Source organism: Peromyscus eremicus, chromosome 2, assembly GCF_949786415.1.
Source record: "Peromyscus eremicus chromosome 2, PerEre_H2_v1, whole genome shotgun sequence".
Classification (NCBI taxonomy): domain Eukaryota; kingdom Metazoa; phylum Chordata; class Mammalia; order Rodentia; family Cricetidae; genus Peromyscus; species Peromyscus eremicus.
Window position 1 is genome coordinate 72,323,743 of NC_081417.1, and position 18,696 is coordinate 72,342,438.

The window sequence follows — 18,696 nt, forward strand, 5'->3', positions numbered from 1 at the left end:
ACTGGAGGACAGCCCAGTTGGTGTCCTGTCGCTGAGCAAGCATGAGGACCTGAGTCTATCCCCAGTGCCTATGTGAAAAAGCATAGTGTGACAGCCAGTGCTTGGTATCCCGGCACTGAGCAGGTGGAGACAGACTGACTCTGTGGATCTCTAAGGTTTGTGGGCTTAAAGGCCAATAAGACAGTATCTCAAGCGACAATGTGGAAGGTTCCTGAGGAACCTCATCCAAGGTTGAGCTCTGACTTTCATACCCACATTCACACATGTACACCTACACACACACACACACACACACACACACACACACACACGCACAGCATGGGGGAGCAAGGTACTCTGAGTGAGAAAGAATGTTCCACAAAGAAAACAACTGGATGTTAATTCACTGCAGTGAGAGATGACGAACCCGCATGACAAAGAAGGAAGAAAAAGAAGCTGATGCCTTCACTCCGTCAGCTCTTAAAGGAGAGATTAGGCTGTAGAAACGTGTTTCACAATTGTAACTCTTTAGTAAAATCAGCTAGTTGGCTGTCTATCTGTCATAAATCAGTATTTCCAAACCTATTCCAATTTTAAAGACTTGTAAGAGCACCAGACATGAAAATTTCCAAACTCCTGTCGTGCCCCTGAGAGGAATGAGAATCATGTTCTTTTCATAGGCTCCCTCTACACACTAGCTTACCAGGAAGAAGTTACAGGGAGGAGTCCATGGTCTTGACAATAAAAGTGTAGCCTAGGACTTAGCCGCATTATTATCTTCATAATGGGTGCTTAATTCATATGTTATTGTTATTGTTGTCAATGAAAATAATGAAGTATTTATTAAGTACTGACAAGTTTTGAAATAGCCAAGATAAACAAAAGGATTAAGAAAATTATCAGCATACTTATAGCCAAAGTCAAATTATTTACCTAAGTTTGAACTCAAAATCTGTGAGTGTTTAGAATTCTCCAATGGATATTAATTTTTTCCCAGAAAGCATTGATAGGGACCCAATAATGTGCTGAAAATAGTGCTAAATCTAAAATATGATTTGAGGTAACTCACAGCTTGGAGGTGCCTGAAAGAAATCAAGACAGACTGTTACCAGAACCAAGCTACCATGTAGCCTGCACGTGTACCCAGGAAGCACAGATGAGCAACAACTTAACCCGAGAGGTCTGAGAACATTCAAATGTGCTGACAATGTGCTCAGTCTAGGCAGCTGAGAGTTTTTCCAAACCTAGAAGCACTTTTCCAAGAAGTGTGAAGGCAGAGAAGCAAAGATAAAACAAGGTGGTCACAGGCCACATTGTTTACTGAGGCTGTAGCTCAGGAAGGTCACTCAGTGGGAAGTGGAGACAGATGAGGTCCAGCTCAGGAATGCTGAAGAACCATGCTGGAGATCTGAGATCTGCTGTGTCCTCGCCTGCCTCTTCCCCCTTAGTCTGCAGAGTGCCTGAACTCAGAGTCCCGTCTTCCTTTCTCACGTGAGTGGAACACTTTGTTTATGAGGCAGTGGAGTAGCTAAGTGTGAGCAATCTGAAACCGGGTGGTCGTGTTTCTGATCCCGATCTTGACCTTTAAGCTGAATGACTCTGGACAATCTATTTACCATCTCTGTCTCAGTTTTCCCATTCAGAAAGCAAAGATAACAATAGCACTTGCCCCATAGCTTTATGTTAAGGATTATCAACCTAACATGTGTAGAAAGACTTAGCTCATGGCTGACAAGTAGTTAGCAATCAATGAAGTATTAGATCTTATCATGGAGTATTAGAATATCCCAAAATTAATAAGATAATTTTAAAAGTTTTTACATAAGGCTGGGGAGGTGGCTCAGTGGATAAAGGTACCTGCTCTCAAACCTGATGACCTGAGTTCAATCCCAGGACCAGGAGGTGGAAGGAAGCAACTGGCTTCTGCATGTTATACACTTACCTCCATGCTGGGGCCCCATGATGATGGGAAGAGAGAACTGAGTCCTTCAAGTTGTTCTCTGACCTCCATATGTTGGCCATGGAACACGCACATACTAAAAACATGTAATAGCTTGTTTTTTAAATAGAATTTCTTTTTCATCATGTTCTTTTCCCACTGGCTCTCTGCTTTGGCCCACGTGAAATTTCTGTTTTCCTTTCTCTGGAAGACAATGTCCTTCCTTAAAAATTATTCCTGGCCAGGTGGTGGTGCACACCTAATATCACACCTGCCCTGGAGGCATTCTGTTAAACCTTCCGACACAGCCATGTGCCAACTGTGTGTGGAGTAAAAATAATAAAAACGTGCCAGTCATAAATCCTGGGAAAGAAATCCCAGCACTTGGGAGGCAGAGCCAGGCGGATCTCTATGAGTTCGAGGCCAGCCTGGTCTACAGAGGGAGATCCAGGACAGGCACCAAAGCTACACAGAGAAACCTTGTCTCAAAAAACAAAAACAAAAACAAACAAACAAAAAAATTATTCCTGAAGCAGAGAAGCATTGTCTGGTTGGAGCTGAGTGATTTTCATCCAGGCTGGCTACTATTCAGAAACGAGTGTACAGCTCACAGCCAGTCCGGCTGGGCACCGGGAGTCAGCGCTAAGGCTCCCAGAGAAGGCCAGCCCAGAGGTAGACTATCCCACTCCAGAAAGCTGGTCACCCTAATATCACACCTGCCCTGGAGGCATTCTGTTAAACCTTCCGACACAGCCATGTGCCAGCTGTGTGTGTGGAGTGAACATAATAAAAAGGTGCCAGTCATAAATCCTGGGAGAGAAATCAGAGACCAGGCAGGGAGAGAGCAGACAGCTGCGAGGGACACTTTCAAGTTCCTTCCAAACTAACCACAAACGGGGGGTGGTTAGCTGCCAATTTGGCAAAGTGTTTAATGGTCAAATGTATGACTTAGAGTGAACCCAATAAAGGCATCGTGGCTCAAGGACAATAAAAGAACGAACCAAGAGCTGTCACTCGTGTGTTTAAGACAACGTCTCGATGCTGATGTTCATAGAATGGCTGTCACTAACTAGTGCTTCTCCTAGGATTCCACAGTGTCTAGCCATCACTGGACATGTCACCCTCCAGCAGTTTTTAAAAGTGATTTTAAAGATGATCTCAGGCCCATGGGATGATAGTGGAGCATTCCCTGGCTCTGTGCTCCCCAAAAGCATTCGCTAGTGAAAGAGCTCTGATAACCTTGCATTAAAAAGAGCCTTGACTCTCACCTTGCACAGTGAGAACATAATTAAGATGAAGGAAACTGAGGCAGGGAGCAGCCAAGTGACTAGTCCAAGATTCCTGTCAGCGACAGGTAGAGAGAGCCGGGAACACTTGGCTGCCAAGCCTTCTGCCCAACAGGATTATCAAGTCATGCTAATGCCCACAAGCAACGGGTGTCTTGTTGAGCAGCCCAGGTTCATAGGCCTGAGGCTACAGGTTATGAAAAGTTAGTTCTGTGTCTCTACCTCCTCAGGGAATTCCTTTACTAAGAAATTTCTCCCTTCCTAAAGACTTCCTTCCCTAGAGTCTCCTGTTTTGTCCAGTTCAGAGACATCTGCAGCCAAGAGCTAAGAGGGCAGGCGCAGATCCCTTCAGCCAAGCTGCCTTTCCTTTCCTGCTGATAGTGCAGTCCTGCTGAGTCTCCCTGAGACATCACCAAACCCTGCAAGTTCTTGCCGTGGGCTCTGAACTAGACAAGTGCTCTGGTGTGCGGAGCAGGGCAGAGGTTGGGATAGGATAGGAGGGCACAGAGCACCTGACATTCATCCAGTGTTGCCTTCGGCCATGTTGATCTTGAAGCAGGACTTTCTAATATTCATTAGCTCTCGTGAACACCACACCTCTGCTACTCGCCTGGCACCATTTCCATAGAGATTCACAATAAGACCCTGAGTACTGAAGTAAGCATGCAATGGGAAAACTTGGAGCAACTATCTCCATGAGCCTTGCCTTCCTACCCTGCCATGATCTCCATTTCTTCTCACACCACCCCAGATGTACACACACACACACACACACACACACACACACACACACACACAGAGTAGCACTTAATTAATATCTTATTCCTTGCTCAAACCCCCCCCCCCCCAAATACCTACAGACACATGTCCGAACTTGCAAAAAGATGTCTTTGGAAGGAAAAATTACATAAACCTGAGCACCTTGAGTCTCTGAGCTCCAGTCTTCACAACTGTTAAAACCATGACCTGCAGTATGATGGGCTCATGTAAATCTCTGCCATGTGCTTTGGGGCTGGGGCCATATAATCTCTCAGCAGCACCTGCCTTACTTTGGAGCCTCCCAGAAGCAGGAGCTGAGAAGGAGCAGGTATGAAGATTATATGGAATGGTGACTCTAGACTGCATCAGTGAGGGAGTAGGTGAGGCGAGAAGAGTCGACACACCAGTAAAAGCCATCGCTGTGCTCTGAATATGTCCCCAAATACACGTGTTGGAAACTTAATCCCCAGAGTGACAATGCTGTAAGGTGAGGACTTAAGTAACGAAGGCCCTGCCCTCATGCAAGGATTAATACCATTGTGAGAGTGCTTGGCAAGAAGCTTGTCCCTTGGCATTCTTTCTGTCCCTTTTGCCACCTGAGGACTGTTACCTGAATCAAGCTACCATGGAGCCTGCACACACACACACACACACACACACACACACACACACACACACACACCCGAAAGGTCTGAGAACATCCCAAGAAGAAGCTGACAGTGTGCTCAGTCTAGGCCACTGAGAGTTTTTCCAAACTTAGAAGTACTTTCCAGGAAGTGTGAAGGCAGAAAAGCAAGTAAAACAAAGAGAGCACAGGACACACTGCTTGCTGTGGCTGTAGCTCAGGAAGGTCACTCAGTGGGGAGTGGAGACAGATGAGGTCCAGCTCAGGAAGGCTAAGCTGTGCTGGAGAGCTGAGATCTGCTGTATCCCAGCCACTTCCCTCTCAGTCTGCAGTATGCCTGAACTTAGAGAGTCCTGTCTTCCTTTCTCCACATGAATAGAAAAGCCCTTGTTTGTGAGGAAATGGAGGCAGAAAAGCCTCTTATCCCAGACATTAGTTGGCTAGTTGTCTGGTGAGGGTTCCTCCTTGCTCCCAAGATGGCACCTTGTTATTGCATCCTCCAGTGGGATGAACAGTGTAATCACATAGCTAACAGCAGCCTTTGCCTCCTGAACCCTTTGACATTCATGGGAGAGAAAATAAATGTCCAATAGTGATATGATCAAGAGCTTTTCTCTGTGTCCTTACCCACTGAAGTCATTGGCCGTAGTGAAAACAATCACACCTTCCTTTAAACTTGTGGTGTCAATATGCACAGGCCTGGATCTGAGGAATACTTTGCAATGTTTTCCTTTTCACAATTTATCTTAGCTAAAGGGGGGCACCGTTTACGGACTATGAAAATTAAGAACTACATCTTGCTAATCAAAAGCAAGATCCCTAACCACTCTTCTAGCTTTCTGGGCCCTTGCTTTGCTTTGGTAAGTTAAATTTATAGCTTTTCCTTGTCAACTCCTTTCCAAGAATATTACCCATCACCTGCCCTAGCATATAAAATATTTGCTTCCATTCTTTACCAAAGACTGTTTCTCGTGGTTATGTCAGGGGTTATCTGTATATGCGTGCAGGTGGAGTAAGTACAAGTCAGTACTTTCAATAAAACTAAAATCACACCTTCTTGGTGCAGTATGTATTTCTATTGTCTTCATCACACAAACGAAAACACCGTCTCTAGGGAGAGTCACAAGGTCTGGTTTGCAGTGGGTTCAAGGCCAATCCAGACAGTCATGGATTAGTTATTGAATGATGCTGGGGTGGGGTTGGGGTGTCTGTGCTTCCGTCCATATCTAGAAATGGCTAGCAAAGGACTCCTAAAGTTAGAGCTTTGTCTGGAAGACTAAGAAGAAAAGAAATGTTGCTAATTGGAATTCATGAGGGTAGCTGTTCAGTGAGTCAGTGCAGGGCAGGAAGGGGGAGCTGCTTATCCCGCCTCTGAGAATTATCTTTGGCAGAATTCTATCATCATTTATGAGTCAGATTCCAGGATCCACTGAAGAGGGATGGGAGACTGAGGTGTTTGTGCGTGGAAGAAATAACACTGCATCAGAGCCAAGTATTCAGCTCTTCAGCACCAATCAATATATAATTTGATTGCTATTGTTATCACGAGTGTTTTCAAAGAGCAGTTTCCACTTAGAGGACGGTAAACAGCATCACACAAGGCATTACTCATCTGTTTGTGGTGATGATGTCATACTTACCATGCCACTGGTGATACAGAATCACATCTCACATGATCACAATCACATCTGGCTGTAAGGTATTTTCTTCTTTTAAAACAGAACATAACACTTGATGAAGAAAAAAAATGACCATTTTGGATAATTCATTTACTATTGTGGTGTTTTGAATGAATGGCCCCCATAGGTTCATATATTTGAATGCCTTATCACCAGTTAGTAGAACTATTTGGGAAGGATTAAAAGGTATGGTGGTGTTGGAGGAGGTATGCCACTGGAGGTGGGCTTTGAGGTTTCAAAAGCCCACTCCAAGCCCAGGGTCTCTCTACCTGCTGCCTGCAGATTGAGATGTAAGCTCTCAGCTGCTCTTCAGCACCATGCCTGCCTGGCTGCCTGCTGCACAGTCCATATGATGATGGTCATGGACTAACCCTTCGAAACTATAAGGAAGCCCTCAACTAAATGATTTTTTAAAAAGTTGCCTTGGTCATGGTGGTTCATTTTGGTGACAGAACAGTAACTAAGACAACCAAACTATACTTTGCAAAATTATTTTAGAGTTTATACTACCTAGTTTGATGTTCACTTGACACAAGCTAGAGTCATCAGTGAGGAGGGAGCCTGATTTGAAAAAAAATACCTCCACAAGATCTGGCTGTAAGGTATTTTCTTCTTTTAAAACATAATATTTTTATTAATTATTTGGAAATTTCACATAATGCACCCTGATCAGATTCATTTCCCAGTTCTCCCAGGCTCACCCTTCACCCTTGTGACCTCCCCCAAAACAAAAGAAGAAAAATAAATAAGAAAAAAAAGAAAAAAGAAATACCAAGTCCAATTTGTGTTGCCCATGTACTCATTGGAGCACGATCAAAGTCCGGTGGCCAGCCCCTTAAAGAAAAATGAGTCCTTCACCACACCACCTGTGGGGAGCCAGCCTCCACCTTTTCCAGAGTTCCTACAAGGAGGAGAGAGGAATAAGTAACTTGTAGATAGAATGATAGACCTAGCTGAGAAGCAGAAAGACAGAAACACAGAATAGCCTTGGGAGGACCTGGGTCAATACCCAACGGCCCAGAACTTTATTCAAAAGGCTTTTTATAACAATGCCAAGGGGGCAAAAGACCCCCCTATTGCTAGATACAGTCAAGTGTAGACCCTTCCAAGCACCTGGTACTCAGACCTGTGGTCCAATCATCCTCTTATGCAACCCTGCTGGTAAAGCAAGCTCAGACCTCACAAGAAAACCTCTGTGGGCTCCCACCCCCACCAGAAGCCATCAACTGTGAAAAAACTACATTTCAGCATCCCTATCACTATTTTTAAAATTCTTTCCAATGGCTTCCTATCTAGACTGTTCCTTTTATTGGGGGGGTATGTGGAGAGTTGTCACAGAAGCCTTCAATGTCTCTTATTCTCAACTGTGAGTCCTATAGTCACCAATACCACTGAAAAAGAAGCTCCCTTGACTTTTATTCTCAGCAGGAACCCAGATCATAGGTTTCAACATGGCTTCCAGTGGCAGCACAGACCCAGGACATCAACATGGTCTCCGTCACCAACACAGCCCATGGACATCAACATGGCTTCAGGTGGCAACACAGACCACAAACATCCCCATGGCCTTCAGTGGCAACTTAGGCCATGGGCATCAACATGGTTACCAGTGGCAACATGAGTCACAGACACTAACATTGCCCACAGCAGCAGCACTGGCCATAGACATTGACTTGGCTCCTGCAGCAGCACAGACTGTGCACATCTACATGGATCTTGGGCATCAACACCACCTGGGAGGCAGCAGGGACTATAAACACCAGCATTTCCCCTGGCTGTAGTATGGATCGTGGATACCAGCATGGCCTCCAGGGGCAGCATGGATCATGGAAGGCTTTCAAGGAGGCCCAGCCCAGAAAATAGACTATTCTCCCGCTCAGATATCCTGTCACTGTTCCAAGACAAGGCAATCGTGTGTGGTGGGGCAACACGTTCAGGGGCAGAGCCTGTGCTAGCTCCAGGCTGCTGCACATCACCCTGGGGCTCTGCAGACTCCTCCTCCTCCACCACCTGCTGGTCTCCTCTCAGAGGCTCCATAGGTGTCTCAGGCTCCTCAGAGCTGCTCTGCAGCCATCTTTGATCATAGCCATGCTTCGGGTTTTCATCTTTGATGTCGATCACATGCTCTTGGATCTGGTTCTGCAGCACCGGCTCCTCCATGCACTTCAGGAGTTTGAAGATGTTTGGGTGGACCTACTGGGAGTGCAGGGATCGGATGGCAGCTGAGTTGGTCAGCCTGCTTCAGGGAGGCCACCTGTGTGGGTCTTCTGGCATTTGCTTAATTAGTGATCAATGGGGGAGGGCCAGCCATTGTGGGTAGTACCAACTCTGGGCTAGTAGCTCTGGGTTCCATAAGAAAGCAGGTTGAGCAAGGCTTGAGGAGCAAGCCAGTAAGTAGCACTCCTCCATGGCCTCTGCATCAGCTCCTGCCTCCAGGTTCCTACTTTGTTTGAGTTCATGTCCTTACTCCCTTCGATGATAAACAGTGCTGTGGAAGCATTAGCTGAATAAACCCTTTCCTCCCCAAGTTCTTTGGTCATGGTATTTTGTCATAGCCATGACAACCCTAACTAAGACAGAGTTTCTACTACTACTTTATTTATGCGTGCCACATTCTGTACTCCAGGTGAAGCCAGCAGTAGCCCTGTACATTTTTATATTTAGCATATCTCTTGATTTGCTCAAGAAGCAACATCTAGTGATTGACCTATACCACTCATGTTCCCTCTATGATAGTCACATAATGACCAAATTGTGCAATTAGGCATGTTTTAAAATGCATCCTCATCAGTAAGTGACACATGACTGTACATGGATATGTATAGTCTCCATCTTCAGCTTACTGGGTTAGTAAGATTATTTGATTTTTCCTAATCAATCAGAAGATAGGTCCTGGGTCAGTGAGTTTTGATTTTTCTTCCTTATTAACATATTCTGCAACCATTTGAAAAGCTGATACACACTAGCCCTGTGCTGAACCCCGAGGAACAAAAATGACCAGGACTCTCATCCTTGGGAAGTTTGAAAATGTTAAACATCTGAAGGAAAGTTAGGATGAAATGGTGAGAAAGCACATGGGATTTCTTTTTTTGTTTATTTGATGTTTTAATAAATTACAAAATGAATGGATTTCATAGTCTTTAATGAATACATTCAGGAACACAGCAAATAATATTTCTTGAACCAACTCAGACAAAACACAGTGTCTTTTAGCCACTGTTCAGTCTCCTCCATGACATTCATCATCATGACTCAGTACTAAGCAGTAGCAGGACATCACCTTCAAGCTAATTTTCATAATTACAATTATAAGTAACAAGTCATAGGGAGGGAAGCAGAGCAGAGAAAGATCCCAGATGCCTTTGGACTTGATGTGCCCCAGAGGCCCCACAGCACTCCATAAGGAAGCTTTGCAAATATTCTGGGTTTGCACAAGGCACTATTTGAAAACCATGTACTAAGTAGTACCCAAAATTGACAAAGAAGGGTAAGGTAATGGAGGGAATTCAAGGAGGGGTAAGCAAGCTGGTACTGGTCTAGAAGCTTGGTTATCATGGTGCTGGAAAGTGCTATGCGAGACAGCAGAGAACAAAAGTAATCATCAGTCTTACCCAGCTGTGACCTCTGAGAGCTGCAAGTGTCTGGCCCAGCAAGATATGCCCACTGGGGCAGTAGTGGTACAGCTGTTGTGGGAGTAACCAACCACTTTATGACTCAATTTAAGCCTTCTCCACAAGATGAAATTCAGGCCTGTCACTGTGACTGGTCCAAGAACCTGTGACTGGACAGGTCATAGACCCTAAGGGAGAACCTGGAATTATTATTCTGCCAGATGAATACAGAGTTAAAATAACTCCTAATGATTTATAGTTATTTGTGTAGATCAATGCATCTCTCAACCCTCAGCAGAGAATCGTCTTTATTTGTTAGATGATGATTAACACAGAGTCCTACACTTGGTCAAAGTGCAGAGAATAAGAGACTGTAGAATGTTCAGCCCTAAACAAGACATCTGTATCACACCCTTTCTTCTCAAGGCTTAGGAGTCATTGTGGAAAGGGGGAAGAAGTATTCTAAGAGCCAAGGATGATGGACAACAAGAAAATGGTGCCTTCCAGATACAGTAGGGCATCAACACATATAAACTCAAACAACTGTGCAGCATGCACAAGACCTATGCACGCCCAAGCCAGACAAAATCCCCCCATGGAACCTGGATATGGGAATGAAGTCCCACTGCTAGCTGAAGAGCTATTGGCGATTGATTGCCATTGGGAAAGAGATGGCATCTGTTTTCTTTAATGATGTGGCCCCTGTTGGGCCAACCACAGTCCAGTGGAGGGCCACACATCTAAGAGCATATGAATAGCACAAATTAGACTTGATGGATTTTAAAAAAGAACAGTTAGGTGGGTAGGGAAGGGTGTGGATCTGGGAGGAATTGGGGGTGTGTGTGAATATGATCAAAATACATCATATGAAATTCTTAAGGAACTAATAAAATGCAAATAAACAAATAAATCTCTGTAAAAGTAATTCTCTCCCTCTCTGAAAGTAGATAATGTCTATTCACTTCACTGATGTCTAAGTAACTGGACTTGGCACTTCCCATCTCAGGTTCTCAGAGGGCTAACCTGTGCCACAATGACTGCTTACCCCTCTAGACTGTGAGCTGTCTCTGAGCATAGTTTAGATCTATTCAACCTTGTGCCTCCAATTCTGGCCACAAGGAGACAAGAGTGGACATCATAGAGTTCCCTCTTCCTTGAGAGAAGTTACTCTGATTAGTGTGATTAGGAAAGTTCACTGTGGCCACCTTCTCACTACATTCTCTTCTGGACACATACATATAAGTGCATATGTGTGAAAGTATGTATACACACACACACACACACACACACACACACACACACCTTACCCTTATTCTGGGCAAGAACACTAGCTATAGTGTAGAACAGTCTACCCTTCATATCTTGAGTTCTCGGGCCCCTTCTACATTTACTTGTTCAGACCCCTGGCAGCTGACCTCTTCTTACTCCATCCTCCCTCCTATTCCTGGCCTTTTCTCCTCTCTCACGCTCAAAACCGTCATGAGACTATTATAGTCAATGTGCTATTACTGAAAAAAGACACCATGACCACGGCAACTCTTATAAAGGAAAGCACTTAATTGAGGCTTGATTAGAGTTTCAGAGGTTTAGTTTGTTATCACAGCAGGAAGTGTGGTGGCACACAGGCAGATGTGCTGGAGTAGCTGAGAGTTCTACAAACAGATCTGCAAGCAGCAGGAAAAGAGAGGGAGATACTGACTGGCTTGGGCTTTTGAAAGCCCAAAGCCCATCCCCAGTGGCACACTTCCTCCAACAAGGCCACACTTCTTAATCCCTCTCAAGTAGTACCGCTCCCTGATGGCCAAGAATTCAAATACATGAGCCTAAGGGGGCTGTTTTTAGTCAGACCACCACATACCCATAGCTGCCTTCCCCACTCTTCGCACGGTGAACTCTCTTGCTTTCACTAATTTGATTCGATTTCTGCAGATCTGCTCCAGTTTGCTGATGTCTTTCCTCAAGCCAGATCCATGGTGCTAAAAACAGTACTACTGTGAGTAGAGAAAGTGAACAGGGATTTCCACCTGATAAGGATAGCACTTTACTACCCAGGAGCAGTGTTACACAGTTCACTCATTACAGATGAAATTGATCAAAATGTATTCATCTGCTTCCATGAACTATCATGAAGTGAATTTTCCCTTGTACTAGACTTGCACATTAAAAAACAGGCTTGATGTTGTACAGTTCATCAAAAGTTTCTATGTTTTCACCAAAAATCAGTGGTGCTCTAGCTTGATATTATTTGTTCTTCTTTAGAAGATGCTGAGTTGGGGCTGGTGAGATGGCTCAGCAGCTTGAGGCACTCACCACCAAGCCTGAGGACCTGGGTTGGATCCTCACAACCCACATTGTGGAAGCAAAGAACTGAGTCCAGCAAGTTATCTTCTGATCTCCACATGTGTGCTGCCATACTCACACCACACACAGACACAGACACACATTAAACTGTTGGCTTGAGGCTGGAGCTCATGTTCTACAAGCACACATGTAAAAAGTTGAGCAGAGCTGTATGTGCCTGTCACCTCAGCATTGGAAGTCAGAAACAAGCAAATCCCCAGAGCTTGTTGGCTGTTTAGCCCTGCTGAAATGGTCAGCTCTCAGCTCAGTGAGAGACTCTGTCTCAAGGCATGAGTGGGGTGGGGGCATGAGAGAGGAAGACACCTCTGGCCTCTGCATGAAAATGTACATGATGAGCACTTGCACATGCACCTGCACACATCACACACACACACACACACACACACACACACACACACGCGCACACGAGTGTTAATTTGGGGAGCTGGAGAAATGGCTCAGGGTGTAAAGTGCTTACTGCATAAGTATGAGGACCTTAACTTGGATTTTTAACGCCATGATAAAAAGGGCACTGCAGTGTATCTGTGACCCTAACTTGGATTTTTAACGCCATGATAAAAAGGGCACTGCAGTGTATCTGTGACCCCAGCACTGAGGAGGTAGAGGCAGGAGGATTCCTAGAGCTTGCTGGCAAGCCAGTCTATCCAAATTTCGAAGCTCCAGGTTCAGGGAGAGACTCCATCTCAAAATATGAGGTGGAGCAGTGGTTGAGGAAGACGTCAATGTCAGCCTCTGGTCCCCACATGCATGCATTAACCACTTGTTCCTTCAGCAGAAAATCTGTGACACCGCCATTCAGTTGCAGTTATCCACCTTGTCCCCAAGGAAGCACTTTAAACAGACTGAAATCAAGACACAGTGATTTTAAGAACTCCCTTCCCTGCCCGTGCCAATCCTGTCGTAAGGAAACAAGGTTAGTTCAGCACTGCTTGCTGTCAGCAAAGCCACTCTGTTTTCTTTGTGAGGTGTCTGCAAGCCATCTGTTCCTCCCCCGATGCCAAGGCCAAAACACCATGCTCACCAGTTTTGAGAATTTACTTTTTACCTTTGAACAAGTCAGATTTATTGCATGGGGAAATACATTTTCTTTTATTTTTATTAATAATGCATGATAGATTCTGGCAGATCTTTGAATATGGAGACACTCATCAATAAATACACATGTTTAAACTGGCCATGGTGGTACGCACTCTGGTAGTGATCCCAACACTTGGCAGGTAGAGGCAAGAGAATCGGGAATTCAAGTTTATGTAGCCTAAGCTACATAAAACATGATCTAAAACAAAAACAACAAATGTGTATGGTTTGCCAGGGCTCTGATTGGACCGTAACTTGAGAAGTAAGAAAACATGAGGATGTTATCTCAGGGCCACTACGCCATGTTTCCATCACCGTGTTTGGTGATATTTCCCTTGGCATCCTTACTGCTAACATGGGTGATAAGCACCAAGGCAGAGTCCAAATCATCAGTCGCATTCAGGGGCTTGACGCAAATGGGTCATGCATTGTAAGGAAAAGCTAGATGAGTGATATGGTTTGAAGATGTCTCCCAAGTCTGTGTCCTGAACACTGAATCCCCAGCGCAACAGTATTGAGAGGTGGAACTGCGAAGGGGTGGTTAAATAGGGAGGACTCTGGTCTCATGAATGGATTAACGCTGTGACCTGGTTGTGGGCTTCTGCTCAGTTTCCTCTCTCTGTGTTTCTATGCACTCACTTGCCTTTCGGCCACACTAAGACATTGCACAAAAGACCTTGCTAGGTTCCAGCACCATACTCTTGTGGTTTCTGGCCTCCAGGGTCAGAGAAGACGTTCTTTATAAATTATTCAATCTGCGGTGTTCTGTGGTCACAGCAAAAGACAAACTAGGACGGTGACCGTCTAGAAAGAAAATACATCAAGATAGACGAGAGCCAGATCGCAACTATTCTGGTCTGGCATGGGTGCCTAACAGACATCAGCAGGACTGTGTAGAGGGCCAGGTGCAGCCTGTATTCCAACCCATGCACCTCTAATCCCAGCTATTGGGAAATGGAGGCAGGAAGCTCAGGAGCGCGCTTCAGATTTAGAAGACAAGGACCAAAAGGGAACTGCAAAGTGACCTGACCCACCCACTGTGTCTAGGACAGGTCTGTTCACCTCACAACACTGTCACAGCTTTGGTTTTCTCTTGTGTACCTTGTGTTTTGTACTTCAGGAGTTTTAGATTCCTGTCTGCAGGAAGCTGACCTTCCAATAGGAGGTCTTTGGAGCTTTGTGATTTATAAGCCGTCTTCACACAAATCCTAATTGAACCCCACAGAACGCTTTCTCCTGTTTGGTTCGGATTATATTTACAAAAATTGCTAGGAAAACACCACAGCGGCTCTCTCCCAGTATACCACAAAGCAATATCCTAAGTGCAGACTTCCTTCGTGTCCACACAGGAAGCAAGTGTGGTTATCCTTCAGTGTTTTTAGCAATCTGGGGTGAGCATCGACGAAAGGAATGCCGAAGACACCTTGACCAGGAAACAGAAGCGTTAGGAAGTTGTGAAGAATTTGACATGGTGGATTTCACATCTCTAAAATGCTTAGGAAATGAATTGTGCCTTTTGTTTCCCTCTGTTTGTTTTTGTTTTGAATTCCTTAACTAAAGAGTTTCCGTGTGGCTGTATGATTCCGTTTTTATATTACTGGAAAAAAGGCCAAGCTGTACAGGCAGACAACAGCCATGTCTAGGAGCTGAGGGTGACAGGCAGAGGTGACCACAAAGGGTTGATTTCTGTTTTGTTTTGGTTGGTTGGTTGATACAACTATCTAGCAACTGATTTTTGGTGATAATTACATTAATGGAACTTTATACTGAAAAGGGTAACTTTCCTACAATAAATTTTAAAATAAATGAGTTTTGGTGTGATGTCTGAAGGTGGTGTTCTAGTGACCCAACTGCCTTCTCTGCCAACTCAGTTTTCCTTCCTAGCATTACTGGTAAGCATTATTTTTGCTTTTATTCCAATTATCAGAAATCATTGTAAAATGGCTCTAGGTTGTGTAACTGCCTTAGGAATTAGAATCCCCCTTTTTGTGTGTGTGTGGGGCAAATGTCATCCCTCCAGCGTTTCAATGTCCTTGAGATCTCAGTGGAACATTTCAGAACACAGAACTATAAGCCAAATGAATACTTCCCCTTTTCTAGCTTGCCCTGGTACCTATATCCAAAATATTGTATTTTAATAGGTATTATTAATGTCTTGGTGCATTTACTTATTCATACATTTCATGGTAAGTAAATTTAACAGTTAAATTCTTAGATACACCTAATAAATGCAATAATCAAGGTCTTAAAAAAGCAACAGATGATTCCATGACAGGATTCTGCAACACAGAAATGTCTATGGTGAGTTGTCCTCCAATACAGATCACCTCCAGCTCTTGCTCTGCCCTTATAAACAGCCTGCATGCAGGAATAGGTGTTTCCAATAGCGTGTCAAGAGAAACCCTCCAATTGGTGTAGCTCATGCATCCTCATCATGTATCGGATGGTTTTAATGTAAAAGTATTGATTCTGAGTACTGGTAAGCTTTGCCAACTTTATACTAACTAGAATTACCTAGGAAGAGGGAACTTCAATTGAGGAATTACCTCTATCAGACTGACCTCTTCAAGTCCCTCTGTGAGGCACTTTCTTATTAATGGTTGATGGGGAAGGGCCCAGCCCACTTGGAATGTGCAATTCTAGGCAGGAGGTCTCAGGCTGTATCAGAAAGCACACTGAGCAAACTGTAGAAAACAGGCTAAGAAGCAACATTCCCTCTTGGCCTCCTCTTCAGTTCCCGCCCCTGCTGGGGATATCGCTCTATATAAATAAAACACTGATTGGCCAATGACCAGGCAGGAAGTATAGGCGGGACAAGGAGAGAGGAGAATTGAGGGAACAGGAAGAAGGAGGGGGAGACACTGCCAGCCACCGCCAGGACAAGCAGCATGTAAAGATGCTGGTAAGCCACGAGCCACATGGAAAGGTATAGATTTATAGAAATGGGTTAATTTAAGATATAAGAACAGTTAGCAAGAAGCCTGCCATGGCCATACAGTTTATAAGTAATATAAGCATCTGTGATTATTTTATACGTGGGTTGTGGGACTGCGGGGCTTGGTGGGACCTGGAGAGAAGCTCTCCAGCAACATGCCCCCAGGTTCCTGCTTGAAGTTTCTGCCCTAACTTCCCTCAGTGATGGAGTGTGACCTGAGAATTGTAAGATGAAATAAACCCTTTCCTTCCCCTTGGTTTTGGCCAGTGTTTTGTCACAGCAAGAGAGAAATCTAATTAGTACATTCCGCTTTTCAGATCTGTTCACGATTTACCCTCAGCATTCATATATGATTAGGATCAGGGTGTTTTCCTATATCTCACCTCTAATTCCTATTCTCCTTCATTATTGTTTTCTCCCTGGCTTTATGACAGTTCTTGTGGACTGTCTGATTCTTCCACACTCTATTATATTTCTTATGGTGTTTGGGTTCATTTGTATAGTTAAGCTATTTGAGGTTTCCTAGGCTTGATTATGAAAATGGGTAAGTATTACTGGATGGTGACATTTGACTAACTACAGTTATCCAGCAAAAATTCCCTGGAAGAATCTTGCAATGAGATGCCTGAAAATTTTAAGTGTATATCGAGAACTGATCACATTTTTTTTCTTTGTTTGGGTGGAACTCAAGTTTCATAGTTTCTGGCAAAGACTGTAGACCTCTACAAGTGCAAGAAAAAGCCCTTGGCCCAGAAATTCTGCTTGGCTTCTCCTCTCAAAGCACCCATGGTCTACTGATGGCAGACCCGGTCTTTCTTTGCTCTTGTCTCTGGTCCTGACCTTGCTGTCCCTGCGAGCACACTTAGACCCTCTTGTTTGGTTTTCCTTTATGTTGCTGTGATAAACACCACGACCAAAGCAACTTGAGAAAGGAAAGGGTTTATTTGACTTGTACTTCCAGGTAACCATTCATCCTTGAAGAATGGCAGGGCAGGAACTCAAACAGGAACAAAATCATGGAGGAACACTCTTTACTGGCTCATGCTCAGTCGGCTTTCTTATACAATCAAGGCCCACATGCCTGGTGGTGGCACCACCCACCATGGCCTGGACTTTCTCCTATCAATCAACAATCAAGACAATTCTTCGGAGACATTGTCAACGGCTAATCTAACCTTGACAGTTCCTCAACTGAGATTCCCTCTTCCCAGGTGGCTCTTGGTTGGGTCAAGTTGACAATAAAACTAAAACTAACCAGGATGCCTCTTCATTCCTGGACCACAGTCAGTAGCCTTTGGATTTTGACCATAAAAACTACTCAGTAAACATTGGGAGGGTGGATGGATGGAAAGGAAGTTGGAGAGAGAAGAAAGAACAGAATGGAAATAAAAAAGAAAAAAATATTCTGTGGGCAGAGCACTTACAAATCAGAAATGACATGCTCTGAAGAATTTAAATACCTGACTATTTGGGTGGGAAAGTGAAGCCAAACAATAAACTCTCCGCTCCCCAAATCCCCAAGCACCCCACTATCGATAAGGATAGTCAATATTTGACGATTAGCAGTATTTAATGTCCTCCTGGGCTGGAGCAACGGCTCAGCAGTGAAGAGGACTTAGCTGCTTTTGCAGAGGACCTGAGTTTGGTTCCCAGCACCCCCATGGCAGCTCACAACCGTCGGTAACTCCAGTTTTCGGAGGATGTGATACCCTCTTCTGGCCTTTGTCAGTGTCGAGCATGTACATGGTGCACATACATGCATGCAGGTAAAATAGTCATGTGTGTGTGTGTGTGTGTGTGTGTGTATATATATATATATATATATATATATATATAAGCATTAGCCTTCAACCAAAGGTAGAGAAACAAAATGAACTCTCCCACGGTCCTTTGGGAAGGCAATGAGACACCAGGAACCTTTTACTGAGAAACCCCTCATTCCCCTTGCATAAGCCTCTCTGTAAAACCCTCACATATATGACAGAGTGAATCACTGTGACCCCCAGGAACAAGTACCCAATTTCCTGAACTTTCAAATTAGAAATCCTCCCAGATCATTTCTTCCGGAGACTAAGTTTTCACCTGCCTGAAGTCTGAAACCTTTAAAAATCATGCTACCAAGACAGAGGCAGCCTGGCTTGTGAATGGATACACAGGCTAAAATGACACGTTTCAAGAGAGAAACAAAACTGTAAAATCACTGCTCTTGGTAGAAATGGAACTCAATTCTGTTCACATTGACCTCTGTTGATCACAGTTCTTTCAGTTAATAATTTTTTTCTCACCTGCTACTATTTATTGCCAGTGACAAGGCAGTAGACATTTATCATGTTTATACAGGTGAGTGTTTTTGGCTTTGCTGATGAGAGTAGGTCCCGTAAAACAGATTCAAGTGTGTGTGTGTGTGTGGGGGGTGTTATTAACTACTGGCAGTGCCTTGGTGAG